The sequence below is a fragment of the Mandrillus leucophaeus genome, unplaced genomic scaffold (assembly GCF_000951045.1).
Source record: "Mandrillus leucophaeus isolate KB7577 unplaced genomic scaffold, Mleu.le_1.0 Scaffold496, whole genome shotgun sequence".
NCBI lineage: Eukaryota > Metazoa > Chordata > Mammalia > Primates > Cercopithecidae > Mandrillus > Mandrillus leucophaeus.
The window spans coordinates 177,427-203,215 of NW_012105320.1; the positions used below are offsets into that span (position 1 = coordinate 177,427).

Here is a 25,789-nt window from a genome sequence, read left to right on the forward strand (position 1 = left end):
AGACAGGAGATACATGGCGGGAATGGGGCTCCATGTGGGACCAGGTGGCTCGACTTCAGCCAAAAGCCACGAAGTCTTTGAAGACCCTTGGGCAGAGGAGTCATAGGCTCCAATCTGCATCCTGGATGGGCTCTGACAACAGGTTGGTGTATGAGTTGAAGGAAAGGTGCCCTGGATCAAGAAGGCCAGAAAGTAGGCCAATCCCTGACATAAGGAAGGCAGTAGAAGGGAGAGAAGGCTGCCTGAGAAATGGAAAAGAGGCAGAGTCACAGAACAGGTGCCTGAACAGGACCAGAGGAGACAGAATTAAGAGGGACACCTGTGTGTCTGGCTTGAGTACCAGGTGGTTCCACTAAAGGAGAGATAGAATCAAGGAGAAGCAGCAAATCTGGCAGGGATAGACAAGCAATTAAGTTTTAGACAAGATGAGTGAAGGTGCCTGAGGAAACCAAGTAAAGACAGCCAAACATATTTGATTTAAAGTCCTAATTCCACTTATAAAATAAAATGTTGTCTTTAAGCAATTAAGAAGTGTTCGTTCCTGTTTGGTTAAATCTAACTTCAACATGTTGTTACCTACATCAGGTTCTACTTTTCAACAAGCCCTTCCCCAAATGCATGAGGTTTGCTCAGTCTTCCTAATTTGGGTTTCTACTTCCTTAAAAAACAAGCACCATTGCAGGCGGATCACGAGGTCAGGAGATCGAGACTATCTTGGCTAACACGGTGAAACCCCATCTCTACTAAAAATACAAAAAACTAGCCGGGTGTGGTGGCGGGCACCTGTAGTCCCAGCTACTCGGGAGGCTGAGGCAGGAGAATGGTGTGAACCCAGAAGGCAGAGCTTGCAGTGAGCCGAGATCATGCCACTGCATTCCAGCCTGGGCGACAGACTGAGACTCTGTCTGAAAAAAAAAATAAAAAACAAGCACCATTGGTCACAGTTGCTCTGGGTGGTTCTCAGGTCACCCTGGGGAAAGAGCTCTTGGGGTGTGGATGGGGTGTCCAGGTGTCGGCCAACTTGCCAGAATATGACCAAGCTCATCTTCAGTGTCATCACTCGTTCACTACACCATGCTGATGCTGTGAAGTGACTCACTGTCCTCCGAACATCTCCTGAGACTGTAGGTGCCTCAGCACAAGGGCAGTATTAGTCCTCTTTCTGCTCCCCACAGTGCCCAGGCAACTGTGTACATACAAGACATGGCAAACAATGGCTGTCCACAGGATGGACTTGACTACTTCAAAAACTCAAAATTCAAAGACTTAAAGCCAGTTAACTCCCGCTCACCCACTTCTTCCACAAATAGTGAACACACACATTGTGTCCAAGCACTGCCCAAGGTGCAGGGGACAAATAGAGAATAAGAAACAAGTCTCTACTCTCAACGGACTAGGATATGAACTGGCTGGGAACAGATAATCACCCCCTTCACTGCACACATAAAACCCCCGGAGTGGGCTTTCAGCACTACAACACTTGTGAGTGCCACCACAGGGACACTCAGGGGCTGTGGGAACCTCCTATCCTGGACGGGTAGGGAAATGACATCTAAACTGGTTCCTGGTAGAAAAGAGGAACCAAGTGAAGACTAGGCTTGGGGAAGGAGGAGCAAGCAGGTAAGTATGTTCCAGGCAGAGGGAATAGCATATGCACAGGTCTAGAGGCAAAAAAAGAGGTCAGTCGTCCTTACAGGAAATGACAGTAGGATAGTTCAGTCTGGCTGGAGGATAATGCTGTGTTTCCAAAAGGACCAAAACTACCATCTAAAATCAAGAACAAAAAATAATAATAAAATAAAATAAAAATACATAACATCAATTCTTTGTCAGCTAACTCTACCTCTCTCATCTGAACCAAAAAACAGAGAATGTCTGGTGACCATTTTCTCCATTCTCCCAAGTATGGAACACACTAGTACCATTCTAGAAATAAGAAAGAAGTTAAATTGTTACCTAAGATGGATGCCTCAGGACATGAGGGCTTAATCATTCCAGGAACTAGTCTAAAAGGAATATAGATAAGTGATGGTTATCTACCATTGGTATGAATCTCTGCACTGTCACTGTGTGACCTTGGGCAAGTGACTGAACTTCCTTGTGCTTTGCAATGGGGATAATAAACAGAACCCATCTTAGCAGATTGATCAAAGGATTAAGTGCACTGATACATTTAAAAACCCTAAGACAGTGCTTGGCTCATAGCAAATAAATACTCAGTAAGGGGTAGTTATTGTTCATTGTAACTCTGCCTCCTCTCCTCAGATTCTCAAGTGGCACTGTTTAAAGCCTCCCAGCCCAGCTTCACACCAAGGATGATGGATGACAGATCATAAAGGGCACCATCAATTCTCACTGAGCTAACCATACTATCACTCATTTGACAAACCTTTATTGAGCATCCACTACGTCCCGGTCATTGTGCTCAAAACAGGAGATAAATGATGAATTGAGGACAAGACACTGTCCCTGTTCATGTCTGACAGGGAAGACAGGTAAATGGATCACAAAAAATGCAACCTGGTAAGTGCTAACAGAACAGGGTGCTGTGGCAACACAACTCAGGCATGGGTCTCCGGGAGTAAGGTCTTTCCTGAAGAGATGCTGTCTGAGCTGTGTCTTGAAAGCCAGGGGGTAGCTAAGCTGTGGTGAAGGGGCTGACAATAGGGAGGTCACGCCAGCCGGAGGGAACAGCAGGTCTGCCACTTGGGTCCAAGCTGTTGCAAAGTGAAGGAATGTTCTTTGCACTTTTCTAGTATCAGACAAACAGCATAATTATCCTATCTGCAGTACTGAATGTTCAATGCAGTACTGAATATGCAGCTTCAGCCCAGTGCGTGTGACAGCTCTGACTCTCCACGCTGATTAGGAACCAGGTTGTTCAGTCACCGATTCGAAGCAGTGATGCATCCTGTAACAATACCTGCGGGGCTCCAAGAACCTCGGACTAGCCGCATGAGTTTCATGTTTATTTTCTGGTTAAAAAATGTCCTTTTTGGATACCTGATGGCACGTAAGGCTTTCAGGTCCTGCATTCATGCCACTTGAGGGCCTTTTTGTTAGGGTTTATCATTTTTCCTCAACAGGTTGCCAAAAGAACAGCTCCTGGTTCTGATTAAATGTTTATTTAACCCCATCGCTTTCCACCCAGCCAAAGTGTTCAAACTACTCTGGATCCACCACAGTTCCCTGCCTCATCTCAGCCTAGAAGAAGAGGGAGGCTAAAAGGCAGATGCTCATTTTGCAGAAGGAAAGAGAGAAGTGGAAAGGTGACTTGCGGTAAGAAGAAAGGCAGAAAGCACAAATGTGGACTCCAATGCCTGGAAGCTCCCTTCCACAGACCTCCTCCTCAAGGTGCCCTTCAGGCAGAGGCTAACGGGAGGAGTCTGGAAGTCCGATGCTTCTCACCTTTGTGGCTGTGCTCACCCATTACTTTAACAGGCTGCAGTGCTATTTCATAGATATATACTTGTGCCTGTATCATAGATAGATGTGTATGAACTTTATAAACAGGACTAAGTGCTATCAGCTTGCTATTTTTTTGTAGGAGCTGAATTTATGAGCTTTACCCAGAGTGAAGTGCTCGTAATTTATCAACCTAGAATGTTTTAAGTAAATAGCACTAAGCACTTATGTTCCACAGCAGGAACACAACTGGAATGCAGTACTCTTCTGTTATAGGAAGCAACCAGCACCAATAACCTGCAGGACTGATTAAGGTCTATTTACCAGGGAAGCATTAGGAATAACATCTACTGAACAGCCATCTTGCAACTGGCCAGGTTGAGACTCAACCCTAAAACTGCCATTTGTTTTTTGCTTTGACAGCTGCATTTCTCCCTCTGCTTTCTTTGAGACATACAGCCATCAACAATCGAATCCTGGTACCTGCTGATACAACAGTGCAGGGTGAGTAAGAAACCAGACCCATGGGACAGGAAAAGGCCACAGTTTGAAAAGGACAACTTTCTTGAAGAAAGTGAACTGAATTTGGCTACTATATATGAAATGCCTAAGTATTAGAACCTATGGAGAAATGTCGACTTTAAAGAGAAGACTAAAATATGGAAAAAGCTAAAAGAGAAGCAATATTCCATTTCATAGAGGTCTGGTGGGCTAAATTATCAGCCACACAAAGAATGCTGTTTGACTGGCTGTCTCCTCCGCAGAAAATGAAAGAGAACCGACGAACTCAGCATTCACTTAACAGTTTCTTCTAATTAGCCCACAAGCTGCCCTAGCATTTACCATAAAAATTGTCAAAAGGTTAGCTCCCATACAGATAGAGCAACAAAAGGAACGGCACCTCCCCAGGCTCAGGACATGTGCCACATGTCTGCCATTATTTCAGAAACAGAAAACAAAGGATGATGTGATTTCCCGTCTCAATGTTTATCCATAACTGACTTCTGCAGTCATAGGTGGCCTAAGAGAACAGGTTTATAGGAGACTTGACAATTTAAGATGCTAATGTACCAGATCCAAACCTGAATACAACTTTTGTCTGTTTTGAAAAATAGATGCCAGGCCGGGCACGGTGGCTCACACCTGTAATCCCAGCACTTTGGAAGGCCAAAGTGGGCGGATCACAAGGTCAGGAGATGGAGACCATGTTGAAACCCCATCTCTACTAAAAATACAAAAAATTAGCCAGGCGTTGTGGCGGGCGCCTGTAGTCCCAGCTAGTCAGGAGGCTGAGGCAGCGAAATGGCGTGAACCCGGGAGGCGGAGCTTGCAGTGAGCTGAGATCGCACCACTGCACTCCAGCCTGGGGGACACAGCAAGACTCTATCTCAAAAAAAAAAAAAAAAAAAAAGATGCCAAATACCTCAATTTACAAGAAAAACACAATGGAAAGTTATAAAAGTAATTTTGCTGTGCAGTAAGTGAATAATAAATTCCATTAAAATCTATTCTGATTAAGCGAAGAAGATACAAAACTGCAGTAACGTACATCTAACACTGATACTCTCAATTCAGGGTATGGTATCACCACACAACAAAAGCTGTTCTTGTGTCTCATGATTAAACCACAAAACCACCATGCCATTTCCTTTCATAATTAAAGGATATACCACACCTCAACCATTATTCTCAACATGAGGGAAAAAGAGATCCTCCAAATAGAAATAGATCATAGGTCAACACCTGTGAAAAGAAGTGCAGGGAAAAAAAATAGATCATAGCAAAAAGAGAGAGAGAGGGAGAGAGGGAGATTTTGTCCTCTGCTCTACCAATCTTGAACCCTACATCCTTCATTTAAATCTGGGCAAGATCTCACATACGTGGAGGCTGGGCGCAGTGGCTCATGCCTGTAATCCCAGCACTTTGGGAGGCCAAGGAAGGTGGATCACCTGAGGTCAGGAGTTCGAGACCAGCCTGGCCAACATGGTGAAACCCCATCTCTACTAAAAATATAAAAATTAGCTGGGCATGGTGGCGCACACTTGTAGTCCCAGCTACTTGGGAAGCTGAGGCAGGAGAAGTTGCTTGAACCTGGGAGGCAAAGGTTGCAGTGAGCCGAGATCACGCCACTGCACTCCAGCTGGGGTGACAGACAAGACTATCTCAAAAAAAAAAAAAAGATATCACAAACTTGAAACCTCCTCTTTGCAAAAATCCCAACTCTAATCTCTTGCCCTGTCAGTTTCTGCCATAATCAACTACAGCAAGTAATTTTCTTCTCCCAGTTCTCCAATCATCTCTGTTATTATGCCAAATCTATTTAAATTATTACCTTCAACTCTTCATCAATTGCTTCCTCCCTCCTTCAATCAATTACTCTACCTTATTACAACCCAGCCTATGTCCTCCCACGTCAGCAAACTTATGTGCTTCCACTTATTTGTAACCAGACCTTTCTAAGATCCATCCCTTTGTCTCCCTGCTGTCCACACCCCCCAATACCACATACATGAATCACTACGGGCTTTACATGTATTGAAAAATGAGGTACTTGTCTTTCCCCAAGTTTTCTGTCTTTCCTCCAATTCTGCAGATCACAAACTCCTTGAAGGGAAGGGTATACACACACACACACACACACACACACACACACACACACACACAGATTAAGTCTCCCAGAATCCTGGCAAGTGCTGCATAATCTGTGGATACTCCATAAATGCTTGATGCTTATGGTTGGCTGATGATGTTGATGATAATCATGATAACTAGATGAGGCTTCTGAGCAGAACAGTCTTCTAAGTATTGATTGCAATGAAGCAAGAATTTATGACATTCGTTATTAAAAATGTAACTGCATAATTAGGCCTTAAGGTATATATTTTACCCCTTTGATGACACATACTGATTTCCTCTCTCTAAAAATACTTCGGCAAGGAAATCTAAATCTCAAAGAACCAAAGAAGAAAATTTTCCACAGAACAAAGGAGACTAGTAAGAAACAAATCACAGCACCTTGGGAAGCCACAAAATGGAGCTTTTAAACTCTGATAAGTCTTTCAAAACCAAATGAATTACAGTTTTTTAGGGGGAAAAAAGGCCTTATGCTTGCAGTTTCTGGCATCTTTCCCGCTGAAGTGCAGAGCAGTTATGGGACCGGCAGAAACCCAGCAGGGAGGTCTATATCCTAGATTCTCTGCCTCAACCACACACAAGTCTATGACTTGGGTGTACCATGCAGCTCAACCAGGTCTCAGTTTCTTCATTTGTAAATCTCTTATGAGCCATGCAATCACCATATTTTACTATGCTGTAAACAAAGAAGATTCGCTTCAAAGTTGACTGACAGATGACAAAGCAAAAAGAAACAATACAACCATGGTGCTATAAAAGCAATACAGTCCCCACAAAAGCAAACACAACAATCTCTATCTTTGGAATTTAGCTCACAACATGAGGGCAATCATAGCTCTGTCAAACAGCTATAAAACACCCAAACCGGCTTTGCTGGGTAAGTCACTTAACCTCTTTGGGTCTTGGCTTCCATAATCATCAAGTGATCTTTCAGGATTAATACCACTCTCTGAGTCTATGAGCTTGACATGACTTTGTATAAACCATGCAGCACTTTTTCATTGCTACAATAATTTTCTTTTAATCCTTTAACATCTCATTCTGTATCTCAAAATCATTTTCAGGGACGTAAATGACTTCACCTTTAGTTTATGTGTGGTTTCACATTCTTTTCCCTCATTCAGCGTCTGCTATTATATTCCTTACTCCTAATAATCATGAGTTGACTGTATAATAATGAACTCTCTGATGTAGTAAAATTGGGAATGATAATGCTGCTGAAAAATAGAAGTTTTTATCACCTAGCATGTTATTGATATTCAGTAATTGGCAATAATTACAAATGTGTGATATACTGAGAATAATTTTGCAGAGCACTACAAATAGGAAACAATAGTAAATTCAGCACAAATAAGGCACAAGGTTAAATTTCAAATGCCTAAACATCAGGTAACAACTACCAGACTATGAAACACAACTCCTGACTAAGTATCAACCAACTGATCACTCCTGCCCTGGACAATGTAAAAATTGTGGTTAGTATGTAACAACGCATTCCTTCAAAAAAGCTCCCAGCACAACAGAGCTACAGCATGATCTATTCACGTGAACCAGCTTCTATAGAACCCAGACATTTGCCTGGAAATAAATTTTGAATATTCTGTTTCTAGCTTGACCTTTTGATTAAGTTTCATGGTCACCAATGATAATAAAACTGACTTTAATAACATTAGAAGGTATAGGCATGAGTGGGTAGGACTGGTAAAAATATCTGTAGATGGGGCCAGGCGTGGTGGCTCACACCTGTAATCCCAGCACTTTGGGAGGCCGAGGCAGGCGGAGCACGAAGTCAAGAGATTGAGACCATCCTGGCCAACATGGTGAAACTCCGTCTCTACTAAAAATACAAAAATGAGCTGGGCGTGGTGGCATGCGCCTGTAGTCCCAGCTACGGGGGAGGTGGAGGCAGGAGAATCACTTGAACCCAGGAGGCAGAGGTTGCCATGAGCTGAGAGGGAGCCACTGTACTCCAGCCTGGTGACAGAGTAAGACCCTGTCTCAAAAAAAAAAAAAAAGTCTGCAGATGGATAAGAACTACTGTGGGCTGAACACTAACATATTTATGAGACTGATTTAATCTCAAAATCAATATGATTAAGATAGTAGGGAGATGCACTGTTGGTGAATTTAAAACCACAGATCAGTCGAGATACATTCAGTAATTACTCCGGGCTTCAGTTTCAAGTTTATCTGAATGTCCAACTATTGAAACTATAGAAACAAGGCTAAAACAGGCAAGGTGGAGGGAAAAGCTATAAGCAACATAACTCTCTAAGAGAAAGTTTATATGAATTTTTCAAAGCTAGGTTCAAATTTGGCAAAGAAGCAAAAGAGAACAGTAGCGAAAGAGTTGGAAGAGAAAAGGCTGTGTCTTTAGAAATGATGCAGTCTGGCACCACCTAGTGGTGCCACAGAGATTCCTGCACTAGGACAAGCGCCTTGAGTCAACACGAGTGACTAAAGATTTCATCAAAATTTCTTTCCCTTAAGTCAGCACTACTTTGGTAATAAATTTTGATGCACTAAAAATGTCCTAAAACATGTGGATTTAGAATCTAAATTAGACAAAGCACAGACAGGAGGACAGAACACATCATCCTGTAACAAGAATTGAGAAGCCTCATCACCAGCTGGCTAGAAAGATTAGCAGCTCGGAGAAAACTCAATTCTGGGTTTTTAAAACCCAGCACTTTAGTTTATGAAATTAAAAATAAACAAGCACCAAAAATGTTCTTTGGACAGGAATGCAAAACTAGCATGAATAATTGGAGAAGTCATCAAAAACAAAGAAAAAAGAAAAATTTCAAAATGACACACTAGGGACAAAAGAATGCAGAACAATTAACTAACTATGGCAGAAATCCGAAACGAATCCTGCTATCACCGTGGACATCAAGCTAAATAGAGATGTATTACATAGCACGTTACAAAAAAGAAGATGCAGCCAGGTGCAATGGCTCGCGCCTGTAATCCCAACACTTTGGGAGGCCAAGGCGGGCGGATCATGAGGTCAAGAGATCATGACCATCCTGGCCAACATGGTGAAACCCCGTCTCTACTAAAAATACAAAAATTAGCTGGGCGTGGTGGCGCACGCCTGTAGTCCCAGCTACTCGGAAGGCTGAGGCAGGAGAATCGCTCAAATCCGAGAAGCGGAGGTTGCAGTGAGCCGAGATCTCGCCACTGCACTCCACCCTGGCGACAGAGCGAGATTCTGTCTCAAAAAAATAAAGAAAGAAAGAAAAGAAGATCCTTCAACAAGAATATGGCATAAGGTGAGTTCACTTTATTTGGACTAATAGAGGGTCTACAATTATAAAGGCATGGATAATCTGAATAAGGTTCAAAGAAAATGAAGTCAATGATTAAAGGAGAAAATTCACAGTGCTTCTGGCATGAGACACTTCCTGTTCCCACACTCCCAGCCCATGACAACATAAATAGGTAATATTTCTCAAATGCTTACTACGGGTCAGGCCCTGGACCAAGTGCCTGTAAAGGTCCACCTCATTCATGTCTCAAAACAACCCTGGCCGGGCACGGTTGCTCACACCTGTAATCCCAGCACTTAGGGAGGCCAAGGCAGGAGGATCACTTGAGGTTAGGAGTTCAAGGCCAGCCTAGCCAACATGGCGAAACTCCATCTCTACTAAAAATACAAAAATCAGCTAGGTGTGGTGGTGCGCTCCTATAACCCCAGCTATTCAGGAGACTAAGGCATGAGAATCGCTTGAACCCAGGAGGCGAAGGTTGCAGTGAGCCGAGATGGTGCCACTGTACTCCAGCCTGGGCGACAGAGGGAGACTCCGTCTCAAAACAAACAAACAAAACAAAAAACCCTATAAAAAAGATACTATTATTCTCATTTTATAGATGCAGCAACTGAGGTTTAAAGAGTTAAGTTCAAGGTCACTTGGGAAGCAGGTAGCAGCAGCAGGGCTTTTCCCAGGCCAATTTACCCCTTCCATCAGGGCTGTAGCTCTTATGCTTTAAGCAATATTCTTCCTGTCCTCTAGCAGATTTTCTCATGCCTATACACTCAAGTCTTGAGATGACTTCCTACCAAAGAAGAAAACATGAAACGGAGAGGAGCACCGTGAGCCTCTTCTGCCCAGATCACCTAAAATAAGATGCTAAAGCTGAAGGCCTTTGAAAGTGAGTTCTTCTTCTCATCTTTCAGAAGAACTGAGGCCTGGGGGAAATAAGTGATGTCACACAGTCACATGGTGGAGCTCTGTCTAGAAGCCTGGTGTTCAGACATCAGTTTAGGGATCTTGATCGTTTTACACAAGTAACACCCTGATTGCATGCAGGAACTAGACAAGAGAAAGTGCACTGACTTCCTGAGCTCAACTCTGGCCAGGCTTGACCCAAATTCCCTTCTGCCTGGCTGACCTCGGAGACTGAGGACGGGCTTTAGACCTCAGAACCTCCTGAATCTTGAGCCTAGAAGGTCTTCTGCTCATTCGTGGTCACAGAACAGCCTGATCCCTGGATTCACTGAACGCTTACATCCGCCTAGTTTTGTCCCAGCCCCTAGTGAGTCCCACTGCTGTTCAGGTTTCAATGTGATACCTCGCCCAAAGCATTTGCCTTCTAATTGTTTCCAATTTCCAACCTCTCTCTCCCCACCCCAAACCCCAAACATTCCAAATCATTTTGCATGCCAACCATTTTAAATCACACTCCTAGTAAACACTTCAAAGCTCTTCATCGCATCTGATGAATACAAGCCTCTTTAACCTGGGCTTCATGAGCCTCCAATATCTAGCTTGAACCTACCAATTCACACACATCTCTAGCTGGGCACGGTGCCTCTTGCCTGTAGTCCCAGCTACTTGGGAGGCTTAGGCAGGAGGATCACTTGAGCCCAGCAGGTCAAGTCTATAGTGAGCTGTGATAGCACCACTGCACTCCAGTCTGGGTGAGACCCCATTTCAAAAAAAATAAAAGAAAAAAAAAAAGGCCAGGCGCGGGGGTTCACGCCTGTAATCCCAGCACTTTGGGAGGCCGAGGCGGGCGGATCACAAGGTCAGGAGATCGAGACCATCCTGGCCAACATGGTGAAACTTCGTCTCTACTAAAAATACAAAAATTAGCCGAGTGTGGTGGCACATGCCCATAATCCCAGCTACAGGAGGCTGAGGCAAGAGAATTGCTTGAACCTGGGAGGTGGACGTTGCAGTGAGCAGAGATCACGCCACTGCACTCCAGCCTGGGTGACAGGGCGAGACTCCATCTCAAAAAAAAAAAAAAAGAAAAGAAAAAAAAAACAGGCTCTTCCAAAACTGAACTGTCAGTGAGAGGGAAGCAGATTTTAAAAGTCAAAGAAATAGTGTCGTCTGAACAGATAACTAACTTTTCAAAATCTGTACATGAAAGAGTCTCAGAATAAAGATGTTACCAATTGCTATCTAGGTGGGCATACCAAATGTTATGAGAAGACACCAGGCTGAATACAGGCAGGAGCATTCTGACTATGTTAAAGATGCAACTGGACAATGCTTAACTCTTATAAAATAAGCCTCATTTTAAGCCAAAGGTAAGGAATTCTCATTATATCATGGGCAAGTGAAAATGACTCACTTACAGAAAATGTCCACTTGATTCAAAATGACAAACTAGACACTGAGGCAATGTAGCAGGGATCATTAGTCATGTCATTCACCCGGCAAAAATGTAAGCCACTGGCAAGCTTACAAAATGCTTTTGAGATAGTATCATACACCAAATGCAATAAAATAATGGCATAGACAAATAGTTGTTAAGTTGAGGAAGTCCTTCAAAGGATCTCTTCTTTTTCCTGTTTACCAAAATACCTAAGTTCTCTCCAGGTTTCTAACCTTTTCTCTCCTACTCCTCTTTTACACTTCCTATTTGGGTAGCATAGGATAGTGGAAAGAGGGCTGGCCTGAAAGACAGATGATCTAGCTTCAAATCTCAGTCCCATCACTTAGAAGCTATGTGGTGACCTTGGGCACAAAGAGGAGGAAACTCTTGAGCATAGCCTAGAAGGAGAATGAGTGTAGTTCTGCCAGGCAACAAGTGAGAATGGCATTCCAGGCAAAGAGAACAGCCTATGCAAAGGTGTGGCAGAGTGAAGGAGGGACCAGGACAACAGGCCCAGAGCAAGAGGGTACGTGAGGAAGTGGAGGAGAGGCTGAGAAGGTGAGCAAGCTGACGACAGGCACTGAACTTATTTCCTTTTTATTTTTTTAAATTTATTTTATTTATTTATTTATTTTTTGAGACAAGGTCTCATTCTGTCACCCAGGCTGGAGTGCAGTGGTGCAATCAGGAAGCTCATGGCAGCCTCGCCCTCCCAGGTTCATGTGATCCTCCCACCTCAGCCTCCCGAGACGCTAGGACCACAGGTGCACACCACCACAACCGGCTAATTTTTGTACTTTTTGTAGAGACAGGGTTTCGCCGTGTTGCCCAGGCTATTATTTCTTTTAGGTAACAACCATTATATATAGTACTTACTTTGTGTTAGGTACTATTCTAAGTACTTTACCAGAAATTACTCAAATTTAATTCTTGTAACACCATAAGGGAAGAATTAATTACAATCACCATTTTACAGATAGGGAACAGAGGCATGTGAGGGGGTTACAGAGCTTTAAGGTTGCAAAGCTGGTTAGAGGCAGAGCCAGGAATCAAACTCTGAAGTCTATGCTTGTAATCTCTAGGCTATGCTGCCTCAGCAGCCCCAACAAGGAAACTGAAGCTTGAGCTAAGACTTGCTCAACTTACATGAGAGCCTCAATGTGAGGTTCAAAAAAGCAACTGCAGGCTTTACTGGTCAATATTAAGTGAAAGAGTGTGCCCATCTATTCTCCCTAGTCTCTCACTACCTACCTGTCCCTGTCCTATTCTGCCTCTTTCAGTATAGATGGTGGCTTCACTGAGCCTTTAAGCATGCTATGTATCCTGTCTGAGCCCCCATTTCCCCACTTAAAGATGAAGCCAATTACAGAACCTAGGTCCAAAGTAGCCCTTGATCACTGCTAGGAGGTGTTCCCTTCCTGGTCCACGTGGGCACCCAGTAAATCACAGAGCTGGGTGTGGTGGCTCACACCTATAATCCTAGCACTTTGGGAGGCTGAGGCAGGAGGATCCCTTGAGCCCAGGAGTTTGAGACCAACCAATGTAGGAAGACCCTTTTTTTTTTGGAGACGGAGTCTCTCCCTGTCATCCAGGCTGGAGTGCAGTGGCTCAATCTCGGGCAACCTCCACCTCAGGCAATTATCCTGCCTCAGCCTCCCAAGTAGCTGGGATTACAGGCACATGCCACTGCCCCCAGCTAATTTTTCTATTTTTAGTAGAGACGGGTTTTTCCCATGTTGGCCAGGCTAGTCTTGAACTCCTGACCTCAGGTATCCACCCGCCTCAGACTTCCAAAGTGCTGGGATTACAGGAATGAGCCACCACGCCTGGCCGACCCTGTCTCTATTTTTAAAAACAAATACATAAAAGAGACAGAGTCTCACTACAGCCTTCATGCAGTGGTACGAACATAGCTGACTGCAGCCTCCAACTCCTGGGCTCAAGTGATCCTCCTGTCTCAGCCTCCCAATTAGCTACGACTACAGGTGTGCACAACCACGCCTAATTACTATGTTTTTGTTTTTGTTTTTTTTTGAGACAGAGTCTCGCTCTTGTTGCCCAGGCTGGAGTGCAGTGGCATAATCTCAGCTCACTACAACCCTTGTCTCCCAGGTTCAAGCAGTTCTCCTGCCTCAGCCTCCGGAGTAGCTGGGACTATAGGCATAAGCCACCACGTCCAGCTAATTTTCATATTTTTAGTAGAGACAGGGTTTCACCATGTGCCCAGACTGGTCTTGAACTCCTGGCCTCAAGTAATCTGGCCGCCTCAGCCTCCCACTGGGATTACAGGTGTGAGCCACCTTGCCCAGCCTATTTTATAATATCTCTTGGATGAATAAATGAGTTCCTGTTATATCAAATGAGGTAGTGTGTATTTAAAGCATTTAGCATGGTACCCAGCACAAAGTAACAGCTAGTCCCTAGCCCTTTGTCCCACACAAAGACAGAATGGGGTCTAGTGGAGGGCAGCACTAGCCAGCATCTGTCCTCCTTCCTTCTTCACACCCTTTCATCAGCACTCATGCATTCATCACTCACCCCTGCCTGTCCATGTCCTAGACCTCAGTAGTGGCACCCATGCCATCCACAGGCACTGCTTAAAACCCATGGGAAAGGCCGGGCCTGATGGCTCATGCCTGTAATCCCAGCACTTTGGGAGGCCGAGTCGGGCAGATCACGAGGTCAGGAGTTCAAGACCAGCCTGACAAACACGGTAAAACCCCGTCTCTACTAAAAATACAAAAATTAGCCTGGCGTGATGGCGGGTGCCTGTAATCCCAGTTACTGTAGAGGCTGAGGCAGGAGAATCGCTTGAACCTGGGAGACGGAGGTTGAAGTGAGCTGAGATCACGTCACTGCACTCCAGCCTGGGCGACAGAGCGAGACTCCATCTCAAAAAAAAGAAAAAAACCCATAGGAGAGCACAGCAGTAAAAAGGTAGGTAACAGGCCAGGCGTGGTGGCTCATGCCTGTAATCCCAGCACTTTGGGAGGCCAAGGTGGGTGGATCACCTGAGGTGCGGAGTTCAAGACCAGCCTGACCAACATGGAGAAACCCTGTCTTTACTAAAAATACAAAAATTCGCAGAGCGTGGTGGTGCATGCCTGTAATCCCAGCTACTCGGGAGGCTGAGGCTGGAGAATCACTTGAACCCAGGAGGCAGAGGTTGTGGTGAGCCAAGATCGTGCCATTGCACTCCAGTCTGGGTAACAAGAGTGAAACTCTGTCTCAAAAAAAAAAAAAAAGGTAGATAACAGTCTTACTTCTGAAACACAAAAAAGTTTCTTGGTGCACTAATATAGAGTATAGAACTATTACCCTGTACAATTACACTGCCCTCCAGAGTTTACATCCTTGAAGGGGATGGTTTGCCTGGTCCTAGGGAGTCTAGGATTTAAGATTTTACTGAAAATGCCAGAATTGTTCTGTCTTCCCCCTTTGAAAGTTCCTTCCATTATGGACAACTTATGTCTACTTGCATGCTGGAATGATCTGTAATGTTGGTATTTAATCCAATCATAATCCCACTTAGGTATGTGAAAACATTTAGAATGCCAAACAACAGGAGAAGGAGGCTTTATGTTCAATATGAGTTAGTATTAGGATCTCTCACAACTTCCTGTTTGGTTTTTCTTACTGAGAGATTGAATTATTAGAGTAAAATTCCAGCCTAGATAAGAAATAACATAGCCGTTTAGCCTCCTGGCAAATTACACTCAGCACCCACTTTCTCAAAATGACAAATAACAAATCTTTCAAGTGGAAAAATCTTCCAAAGCATCCAGCCAATTGTGCAATGCAGCAAGTAGTGCAGGAGATTTTCCCCCCTATCTCTGCAGTAAAAAGAAAAAAAGTCTGAACTTATTAGCATAAGGTAACTTGACTCATATGTTAACTGCCACCGGTTCTGAACTTGAGTCCTTCTTGAAAAGCCACCTACATTTGACTTCAATAAAGTCAATAATTCTACAAGTACTCTCTCTCTCCTTTTTTTTCAAAATGCATCTGCCATCTCCTTGCATCAGCACCTTGCTCAGTTAATGGACAACATAAAAAGCAGGCAGGAGAGTAAAACTAATCACTTATCTGAGTCCAATCATCATAGATCAAACTATGATTACTTTCAACAGAATATGTTAACATGGTTTACAAACAGGTTTTTCCACTGGAAATCTGAGGTTCGGAGAGGTGTAACGGCTTGATAAATCACAACAGGGCACTGCCCATGGTAACCAGAGCCTCCTACTTTAGGCCAATTATAGTCCCTTCCTTATCTTCCTTTCTGCCAATGACTATGCATTCCATGAATCCTTGTAAGAACTCTGCAGGGTCAGCATTATTAGTCCCATTTTACCGATGAGAAAATAAGGTCCAGAGAGCTACATATCTTGTCCAAGGTAGAAGTAGTTTAGCTAGAATTCAAGCCCAGGTCTGTCTTTTTTCGAAGCCCATGCACTTTCTACTAATGCTCTGCTACTCAAAGTGTGGTCCTTGGGCTGGTGGCACAGGCATCATCACCTGAGTTTGTTATTAATACAGAATTCTCAGTTCCATCCCAGAACTACTGAATCAGAACCTACATTTGTCAAAGATTCCCCAGGTCATTTATGTAAAATTAAAGTTTGGCAAGCTTTGTACCATACCATCCAGCCTCTCTGAATGTCACTACTATTATCCTTTTCTATAGATCAGTGGTTCTCAATGTGGTCATGGAGGTTGGGTAGGGAGAAAGAGGAGATTGGAGGGTGTCCTCCCTAACCCAGGGACACCTGACAATGTCTGAAGACATTTTTGGTTATCACAACAACTGGGATGGGGTGGGGAAATGCTACTGGCATCTAGTAGGTAGAGGCCAGAGATCCTGCTAAACATCCTAGAACACACAAGACATATCCCCACAACAAAGAATTATCCAGCCAAAATGTCAATCGTGCCAGGGTTGAAAAACCTAGCTCTAGCTGATAATACTGTCCAACATCTTTGGGTCTGGAATCCACTTAATGAAGGAAAAAGAAGAGCTTTTCCTGGCAAAATTATGGCTGAAAAAATGTCATACAAAATCCCTTTCCTGGACGGACACGGTGGTTCACACCTGTAATCCCAGCACTTTGGGAGACCAAGGCGGGCAGATCACCTGAAGTCAGGAGTTCAAGATCAGCCTGGCCAACGTGGTGAAAACCCGTCTCTACTAAAAATACAAAAATTAGCCGGGCACGGTGGTATGCGCCTGTAATCCCAGCCACTTGGGAGGCTGAAGCAAAAGAATCACTTGAGCCCGGGTGGCGGAGGCTGCAGTGAGATGAGATCGCACCATTACACTCCAACCTGGGTGACAGAGCGAGACTCTGTCTCAAAAAAGACCCCCCCAAAAACTAAAATCCCTTCCCTTACAGGCTAGTCTCTCTTAACCTCTCACAACATCTAACATCTATCAAATAGCAACTTAGCTCAGAGGTCAGCAAACTATGGCCCACAGGACAAATCCAACCCACCACCTATTTTTGTGTGGCCTGAGAGCTAAGAACGATTTTTACTTTTTTTTTTTTTTTTTGAGATGGAGTTTCGCTCTTGTTGCCCAGGCTGGAGTGCAATGGCGTTATTTTGGCTCACTGCAACCTCCGCCTTCCGGGTTCAAGTGATTCTCCTGCCTCAGCCTCCCGAGTAGCTGGGATTACAGGTGCATGCCACTATGCCGGGCTAATTTTTGTATTTTCAGTAGAGACGGGCTTTTACATATTGGCCAGGCTGGTCTGAAACTCCTGACCTTGTGATCCATCCAGTTCAGCCTCCCAAAGTGCTGGGATTACATGCATGAGCCACCGTGCCCAGCCTGTTATATTTTTTAATGTTTTTAAATTTTCTTGTGAAAATTATGTGAAATTCAAATTCCTGTGTCGATAAAGTTTTCTTTCAACAGTCATGCCCATTGTTTACATTTTGCCTAAGGTTTTTTTTTTTTAAACAGCTTGATATATAATTCATATACCCTAAAATTCACCCATTTAAAGTGCACAATTCAGTAGTTTTTAGTATATTCAGTGTGTACAATCATCACCAGTTTTAGAATATTTTCATCACTTCATAAATAAAATCTTGCATATTTCAGCTATCACACCCTCTACCCCATCCACTTTTGCCAGCCCTGAGCAACTACTGATTTACTTTGTCTCTGTAGATATGCCTATTCTAGACTTGCATATGAAAGGAATCATATGTGTCCTTTTGTGGCTGGTTTCTTTCACTTAGCGTAGCGTTTTCGAGGTCCATCCATGTTGCAGCACGTGCTGGTACTTCATTCTATTTTATTGCCTACTAATTCCATAGTATGGATAGACCACATTTTGTTCATCCATTCATCAGCTGATGTATATTTGAACTGTTTCTACCTCCTGGCTATTATGAATACTACTACTATAAACATTCACATATAAGTTTTTCTTGTAGACTTATGCTTTCATTTCTCTTGAGAAGACATCTGTAAGTTGAATTGCTGGGTCACATGGTTAACTCTGTTTAATTGTTTGAGGAACTTCCACAATGTTTTTCTTTTCATCTTTTTTGAGACTGGGTCTCACTCTGTCACCCAGCCTGGAGTATAGTGCCACAATCACAGCTAACCGCAACCTCAAAATTGTGGGCTCAAGGAATCCTACCACCTTGGCCTCTCAAGTAGCTGTGACTATAGAAGAACGCTACCATACCCAGCTAATTTTCTTCCTTTCTTTTTTTGAGACACGGCCTCGCTTTGATTACCAGGCTGGCAGCGCAGTGGTGCAGTCATGCCTCACTACAGCCTCTCCCGGGCTCAAGCGATCCTTCCACCTCAACCTCCCAAGTAACTGAGACTACAGGTGCGAGCCACCACGCCTGGCTAATTTTTAAATTTTCTGTAAAGAAAGGGTCTCACTTTGTTGCCCAGGCTGCTCTCGAAATTCCGGCTTCAAGTGATCCTCCCACCTTGGTCTCCCAAAGTGCAGGGATTACAGGTATGACCCACCATACCTGGCTAACTAGTTTGCTTTTCAAACTGGCTGCACCATTTTACGTTCTTACCTGCAGTGTAAAAGGGTTCAAATTTCTCCATGTTCGGTTGTTTTTTTTTTCTCCACCCCAGGCTGGAGTGCAGTAGCACGATCTCAGCTCACTGCAACCTCCACCTCCCAAGTTCAAGTGATTCTCATGTCTCAGCCTCCAGAGTAGCCGGGACTACAAGTGCATGCCACCACGGCTAGCTAATTTTTGTATTTTTAGTAGAGATGGGGTTTTGCTATATTGGCCAAGGTAGTCTTGAACCCCTGGCCTCAAGCAATCCACCTGCCTCAGCCTCCCAAAGTGCTAGGATTACAGGCATGAGCCACCACACCCAGCCTAATTTTTGTATTTTTAATATAGACAGGGTTTCACCATGTTGGCCAGACTGGTCTCGAACTCCTGGCCTCAAGTAATCCATCCACCTCAGCATCCTAAAGTGCTCAGATTACTGGAGTGAGCCACCTCACCTGGCCCTTTGATCCATTTTAAGTTTTTTTTTTTGGAGGGGGGACGGAGACTTGCCCTGTCACCCAGGCTAGAGCGCAATGGCATGATCTCAGCTCACTACAACCTCCCAGGTTCAAGTGATTCTCCTGCCTCAGCCTCCCGAGTAGCTGTGATTACAGGTGCCTGCCACCATGCCCAACTAATTATTATTTATTTTATTTTATTTTATTTTTTTGAGACGGAGTCTCGCTCTGTTACCCAGACCGGAGTGCAGTGCTGCGATCTCAGCTCACTGCAAGCTCCACCTCCTGGATTCATGTCATTCTCCCGCCTCAGCCTCCAAAGTAGCTAGTACTACAGGTGCCCGCCACCATGCCCGGCTATTTTTGTTTTTGTATTTTTAGTAAAAGTGGGGTTTCACTGTGTTAGCCAGGATGGTCTCGATCTCCTGACCTCGTGATCAACCCGCCTTGGCCTTCCAAAGTGCTGAGATTACAGGCGTGAGTCACCACGTCCGGCCTAATTTATTTTTAGTAGAGATGGGGTTTCACCATGTTGACCAGGTTCGTCTTGAACTCCTGACCTCATGATCCACCCGCCTCAGCCTCCCAAAATGCTGGGATTACAGGCGTTAGCCACCACGCCCAGCCATGAGTTAATTTTTGTGTATGGTGTGAAGCAAGGGTTTAATTTCAATTTTTTTTTGCATGTGGCTATCCAGTTGTCTCAGATCCATTTGTTCAAAGGACTATTCCAGCCACGTGCAGTGGCTCACACCTGTAATCCCAGCACTTTGGGAGGCTGATGCAGGCGGATCACGAGGTCAGGAGTTCGAGACTAGCCTGGCCAACATAGTGAAACCCTGTCTGTACTAAAAATACAAAAATTAGTCAGGCGTTGTGGCAGGTGCCTGTAGTCCAGGTATTCAGGAGGCTGAGGCAGGAAAATCACTTGAACCCAGGAGGTGGAGGTTGCAGTGAGCCAAGATTGCACCACTACACTCCAGCCTAGATGACAGAGTGAGACTCCATCTCAAAAAAAGAAAGAAAGAAAGAAAGAAAGGACTATTCCTTCTCACAGTCTGTGGCATGTAGCAAGAAAAGACAAGACAAGACAAGACAATTCTCCCTCGCTGAATGGTCTTGGCACCCTTGTCAAGAATCAGGTGACCATGAACTCTCAACTCTATTCTACTGGGTTTATTTCTGGACTCTCAATTCTATCCTGCTGATCTATACATTTATCCTTACACCAGTACCACACTGTCTTTTTTTTTTTTTTAAAGGGAGTCTCGCTCTGTCCCCCAGGCTGGAGTGCAGTAGCACGATCTCGACTCCCTGCAATCTCCACCTCCTGGGTTCAAGGGATTCTTGTGCCTCAGTCCTCCCAAGTAGCTTGGACTACAAGGGTACACCCCCATGCCCAGCTAATTTTTGTATTTTTGGTAGAGACAAGATTTCTCAGCTCACTACAACCTCCTGGGTTCAAGTGACTCTCCTGCCTCAGCCTCCCGAGTAGCTGTGATTACAGGTGCCTGCCACCACGCCCAGCTAATTATTATTTATTTTATTTTATTTTATATTTTTGAGACAGAGTCTCGCTCTGTTACCCAGACCGGAGTGTAGTGCTGCGATCTCAGCTCATGTTGCCATATTGCCCAGGCTGGTCTCGAACTCCTGACCTCAAGTGATCTGCCCGTCTTGGCCTCTCAAAGTGTTGGGATTATAGGTATGAGCCACTGTGCCTGGTGACATTGTCTTGATTATAGTTGTTTTATAGTATGTCTTGAAATCACAAAGTGTGAGTCTTTCTGCTTGTTTCTTTTTCAAGATTTAGCTATTGTGGGTCCCTTATGATTCCATATGAATTTCTGAATTGACTTATGAATTTCTGAATTGACTTGTCAATTTCTTTCTTTTCTTTTTTTTTTTTTTTTGAGACAGAATTTCGCTCTTTTTGCCCAAGCTGGAGTGCAATGGCACGTAATCTCGGCTCACCACAAGCTCCGCCTCCCAGGTTCAAGCGATTCTCCTGCCTCAGCCTCCCAAGTAGTAGGGATTACAGGCATGCACCACCACACCTGGCTAATTTTGTACTTTTAGTAGAGATGGGGTTTTTTCATGTTGGCCAGGCTGGTCTCAAGTGATCCGCCTGCCTCGGCCTCCCAAAGTGCTGGGATTACATGCATAAGCCACCACACTTGGCGACTTGTCAATTTCTACAGTGAAATGAACTGGGATTCTGACAGGGATTATGTCGAACGTGTAGATCAATCTCCAAAGTACTGACAACTTGACAATGTTACGTCTTACCCATGAACAAGAGCTATTTTCTACTTATTTATATCTTCCTTCTTTTAAAAATGTTTTATAGGCCAGGCATGGTGGCTCACACTTCTAATCCCAGCACTTTGAAGGGCCAACATGGAAGGATTGCTTGAGGTCAGGTTCAAGACCAGTGTGGGTAACACAGGGAGACTCTGTCTCTGCAAGAAATTAAAAAAAAAAAATAGCTAGGGATGATCATGCATGCCTGTGGTCCAAGTTTCTTGGGAGGCTGACGTAGGAGGATCACTTGAGCCTGGAAGGTCTAGGCTGCACTGAGCTATGATTGCACCACTGCACTTGTTCTCACTTCAGTGCAAGCCCGAGAAAAAAAAAATCAATTAAATCATTTAAAAGGCCAGGCTGGGCGCATTGGCTCATGCCTGTAATCCCAGCACTTTGGGAGGCTGAGGTGGGTGGATCACCTGAGGTCAGGAGTTGGAGACCAGCCTGGCCAACAAGGGGAAACCCCGTCTATACTAAAAATACAAAAATTAGCCAGGCTTGGTGGTGCACACCTGTAGTCCCAGCTACTCAGGAGTCTAAGGCAGGAGAATCTCTTGAACCTAGGACTCAGAGGCTGCAGTGAGCTAAGATCATACCACTATGCTCCAGCCTGGGCAACAGAACAACACTCCATCACAAAAAAATTAATTAATTAATTAATTAATTAATTAAGGCAGGCGCGGTGGCTCACGCCTGTAATCCCAGCACTTTGGGAGGCCAAGGCAGGCAGATCACAAAGTCAGGAGATTGAGACCATCCTGGCTAACACGGTGAAACCCTGCCTCTACTAAAAAAAATACAAAAAATTAGCTGGGTGTGGTGGCACACACCTGTAGTCCCAGCTACGTGGGAGGCTGAGGCAGGAGAATCGCTTTAACCTGGGAGGCAGAGGTTGCAGTGAGCTGAGATCACACCACTATACCCCAGTCTGGAAGACTGAGTGAGACTGTTTCAAAATAAAATAAAATTAATTTAAAAAACAAAACCAAAAATGTTTTACAGCTTTTAGAGTATAAGTTTTATACTTTCTTTTACACAACTGTCAGAGGATGGAAAAAAAAAGACACTTCTCTTGTTATAAGTATTTTTATTTTTTAGGTTATAACAAACGGAATTTTCTTAATTTCCTTTTCAGGTTGTTCATTCCAAGTGGATACATTTACAACTGACTTTTGCATAATGACCTTGTATCCTACAACATTACTAAGCTAATAATTTATTAGCTCCAATACTTTTTTAGTGGATTCCTCAGGGTCTATATGCAAGATCACATCATCTGCAAACAGAAAGGATCTTACTTGTTCCCTTCCAATATTGATGGCTTTTATTGCATTTTCTTGCCTTATTGCCCTGGCTAGAACCTCCAACACAATGCTGAATAGAAGTGATGAAAGTAGATATCTTATTCCTAATCTTAAGGATAAGCATACAGTATTTCACTATTTTGTTTGTTTGTTTGTTTGCTTGTTTTGAGACGGAGTCTCGCTCCATTGCCCAGCCTGGAGTGTGCAGTGGTACTATCTCAGCTCACGGCAACCTCTGCCTCCCAGGTTCAAGCAATCCTCCCATGTAAGCCTCCAGAGTAGCTACGATTACAGGTATGCATCACCACATCTGGCTAATTTTTTTTTTTTTTTTTTTTTGTATTTTTAGTAGAGACAGGGTTTCACCATGTTGGCCAGGCTGTTCTTGAGCTCCTGACCTCAAGTGATCTGCCTAACTTGGCCTTCCAAAGTGCTAGGATTACAGGCGTGACCCACCGTGCCTGGCCTCAGTCTTTCACTATTATGAAGTTAGCTGTGGGTTTTTCATAACTGCTGTTTATCACGTTGAGGAACTCTTCTTCTCTTCTTAGTTTATTTAGTGTTTTTATCATGAAAAACACGCTGAATTTTGTCAAATGCTTTTTCTGTGTCTACTGAGATGACAATGTGATTTTTGTTTTTTATTCTATTGATATTATGCATTACATTATTTACACTAATTCATTTTTGGATGTTAAACCAACTTTGCACTCCTAGAATAAATCCTGGTTGTTTATGGTATATAATTCTTTTTATATGTTACTGGATTCAGTTTGCTAGTATTTTTGTTGAGGATTTTTGCTTCCACATTTGTAAGATATATTTGTCTATAGTTTTATTGTCTTGTAATGTCTTTGTCTGGTTTTGGCAACAGGGTAATACCAGTCTCATAAAATTCGTTTATAAGTATTTTCTCCTCTTTTTCATTTTTGAAGAATTTGTGAAGAATGTGAAGAACTGTAGTAATTTTTCTTGAAATGTTTGGTAGAATTCAGTGGTGAAGCTATCAGGACCTCTAGTAGGTAGAGCCTGGGATTTGCTTTTCTTTTCTTTTTTTTTTTTTTTTGAGATAGAATCTCGCTCTGTCACCCAGGCTGGAGTGCAGTGGTGCGATCTCAGCTCACCACAATCTCCAACTCCTGGGTTCAAGTGATTCTCCTGCCTCAGCCTCCTGAATAGCTGGGACTACAGGTGCACACCACTATGCTTGGCTAATTTTTGTATTTTTAGTAGAGACAGGGTTTCACCATATTGGACAGGCCGGTCTTGAATTCCTGACCTCGTGATCTGCCCGCCTCGGCTTCCCAAAGTGCTGGGATTACAGGCATGAGCCACTGCGCCCAGCCTCTTTTCTTTTTTTTAAGAGACAGGGTCTCACTCTGTCATCCTGGCTGAAGTACTGTGGCACAATCATAGCTCACTACCTCCTCAACCTCCTAGGATCAAGTGATCCTCACAACTTAACCTCCTGAGTAGCTGGGACTCCAGGCTCATACCACCATGCCTAGCTGATTTCATATATATTATGTATATCTTAGAGTTGGGGTCTCACTATGTTGCCCAGGTTGGTCTCAAGCTCCTGGCCTCAAAGGATCCTCCTGCCTTGACCTCCCAAAGTGCTGAGATTACAGGCAACAGCCACTGTGCCCAGGTCTCTCTCTCTATTTATTTATTTTTTAATGGTAATATAAAAAAACTTATATTTTTAAATTCCATTCGACTCATATTACCAAGCATATAAACAAATCACACATAACACAAAATAGAAAAAAACATGAAAACTTCCTTTGCTTTTGGAAAACAGCTGAGAAACAACAAAATTCTTTTCAGAAATACAGAAAAAAATTGTTTTTGTAGTGTAGCTAATATGCCCTCCTTAGACATTAAGACACTTTTCTGTTTGTAACCTTAATGCAGCCATATTTTTACTCTTTATAAAAATCAAGGCTCTCAATAAAAAACAGTATCTCATTCACTAATAAAGTGCTTCACTGAAAATGTAGTCATATACACCAATTTCTAACTTCTTAGAATACTCTGTACAATCAATCATAATCACCGAAATGAATAACTGCTCAAAAAAGCAGAATGGCTTCAATTGCATTATGATTTGGTAGTCGATACTTCTGCTTTCCAGTAAAAAGGAGATTTCATAAACAGAAACACTGGGCTCCTTATGGTTTCATCAATCAAGAGAATGTTTCTGAGCAGCTTCTGAGCAAACATTTCTTAACAGGTTGGTCACAGATCTGGGGTCTTGCCTCCTCACAATAGCACTGCAAGACACAGTCATGTTAGCTCCTGCCTCTGCACACCTATGGGCAGCGTCAGGATCTATTCCACCAGTGACCTCTATAGCCTAAGATGGGAACTGGATCCTCAACCAGTGAACCTTTGGCATCCTATCTTCCATGAATTTATGCCCTCCAAACCCTGGTTCCACTGTCATAACCAAGGCCATATCTAGTTGATTACTCCACGGTGCCAAATACTGAACTGAGGTTCCTGGTTTGATGGCAAGGCCAACCTTCATCCCATTCTCCCAATTGTCTTTAATCAAAGTTCCTGGGTTCTCAGTAGCCTCGAGCTGAAAGATGTACTGATTGGCTCCTCTTATAGTCACTGGCTTTACCCACTGTTCTGGCTTGGACACCATCATGTACATGTTCGTCCATTACATCCAGGTGGAGATAATCGACCCCAGAGTCTAGCATTCAGAGGTACTGGGCCCCTAAATTGGCCAGGTGGTGTTGAGGATGGACGGGCCAATCTTGCAGCCTGATGCCATACACTGGTTCCCAAGAGCAAGTTACCCCACAAGTCCCCTTAATTACTAATTTAATATCTTTACTTGTTATAGGTTTATTCAGATGGTGTCTCTTCTTGGGTCAATCTTGGTGGTTTATGTCTTTCTAGGAGTTCGTCCATTTCATTTCATTGAAGTTATCTAATTACTTGGCATTCAACTGCCATTTTACTTTTTCTTTTTGTATGTGTTTCACATCTTTTTTTTTTTTTTTTTTTTTT

At 43.6% G+C, this 25,789-nt stretch overlaps 1 protein-coding gene and 1 pseudogene across 9 annotated transcripts in view; both read right to left on the reverse strand.

Annotated features, from left to right (window-relative positions):
* NF2 (neurofibromin 2 (merlin)) overlaps positions 1-25,789 on the reverse strand; it is a 99,110-nt gene that overhangs the window by 65,564 nt on the left and 7,757 nt on the right. The window contains exon 2 of one of the 9 annotated variants that reach the window (XM_011995706.1): positions 5,448-5,563. The exons of the other annotated variants lie outside the window; for them this stretch is intronic. The gene's annotated coding sequence lies outside the window, so the exon portion shown is untranslated. The remainder of the gene's footprint in view (positions 1-5,447; positions 5,564-25,789) is intronic. 9 annotated transcript variants of the gene reach the window in all.
* Positions 24,238-25,427, reverse strand: LOC105550717 (annotated as a pseudogene).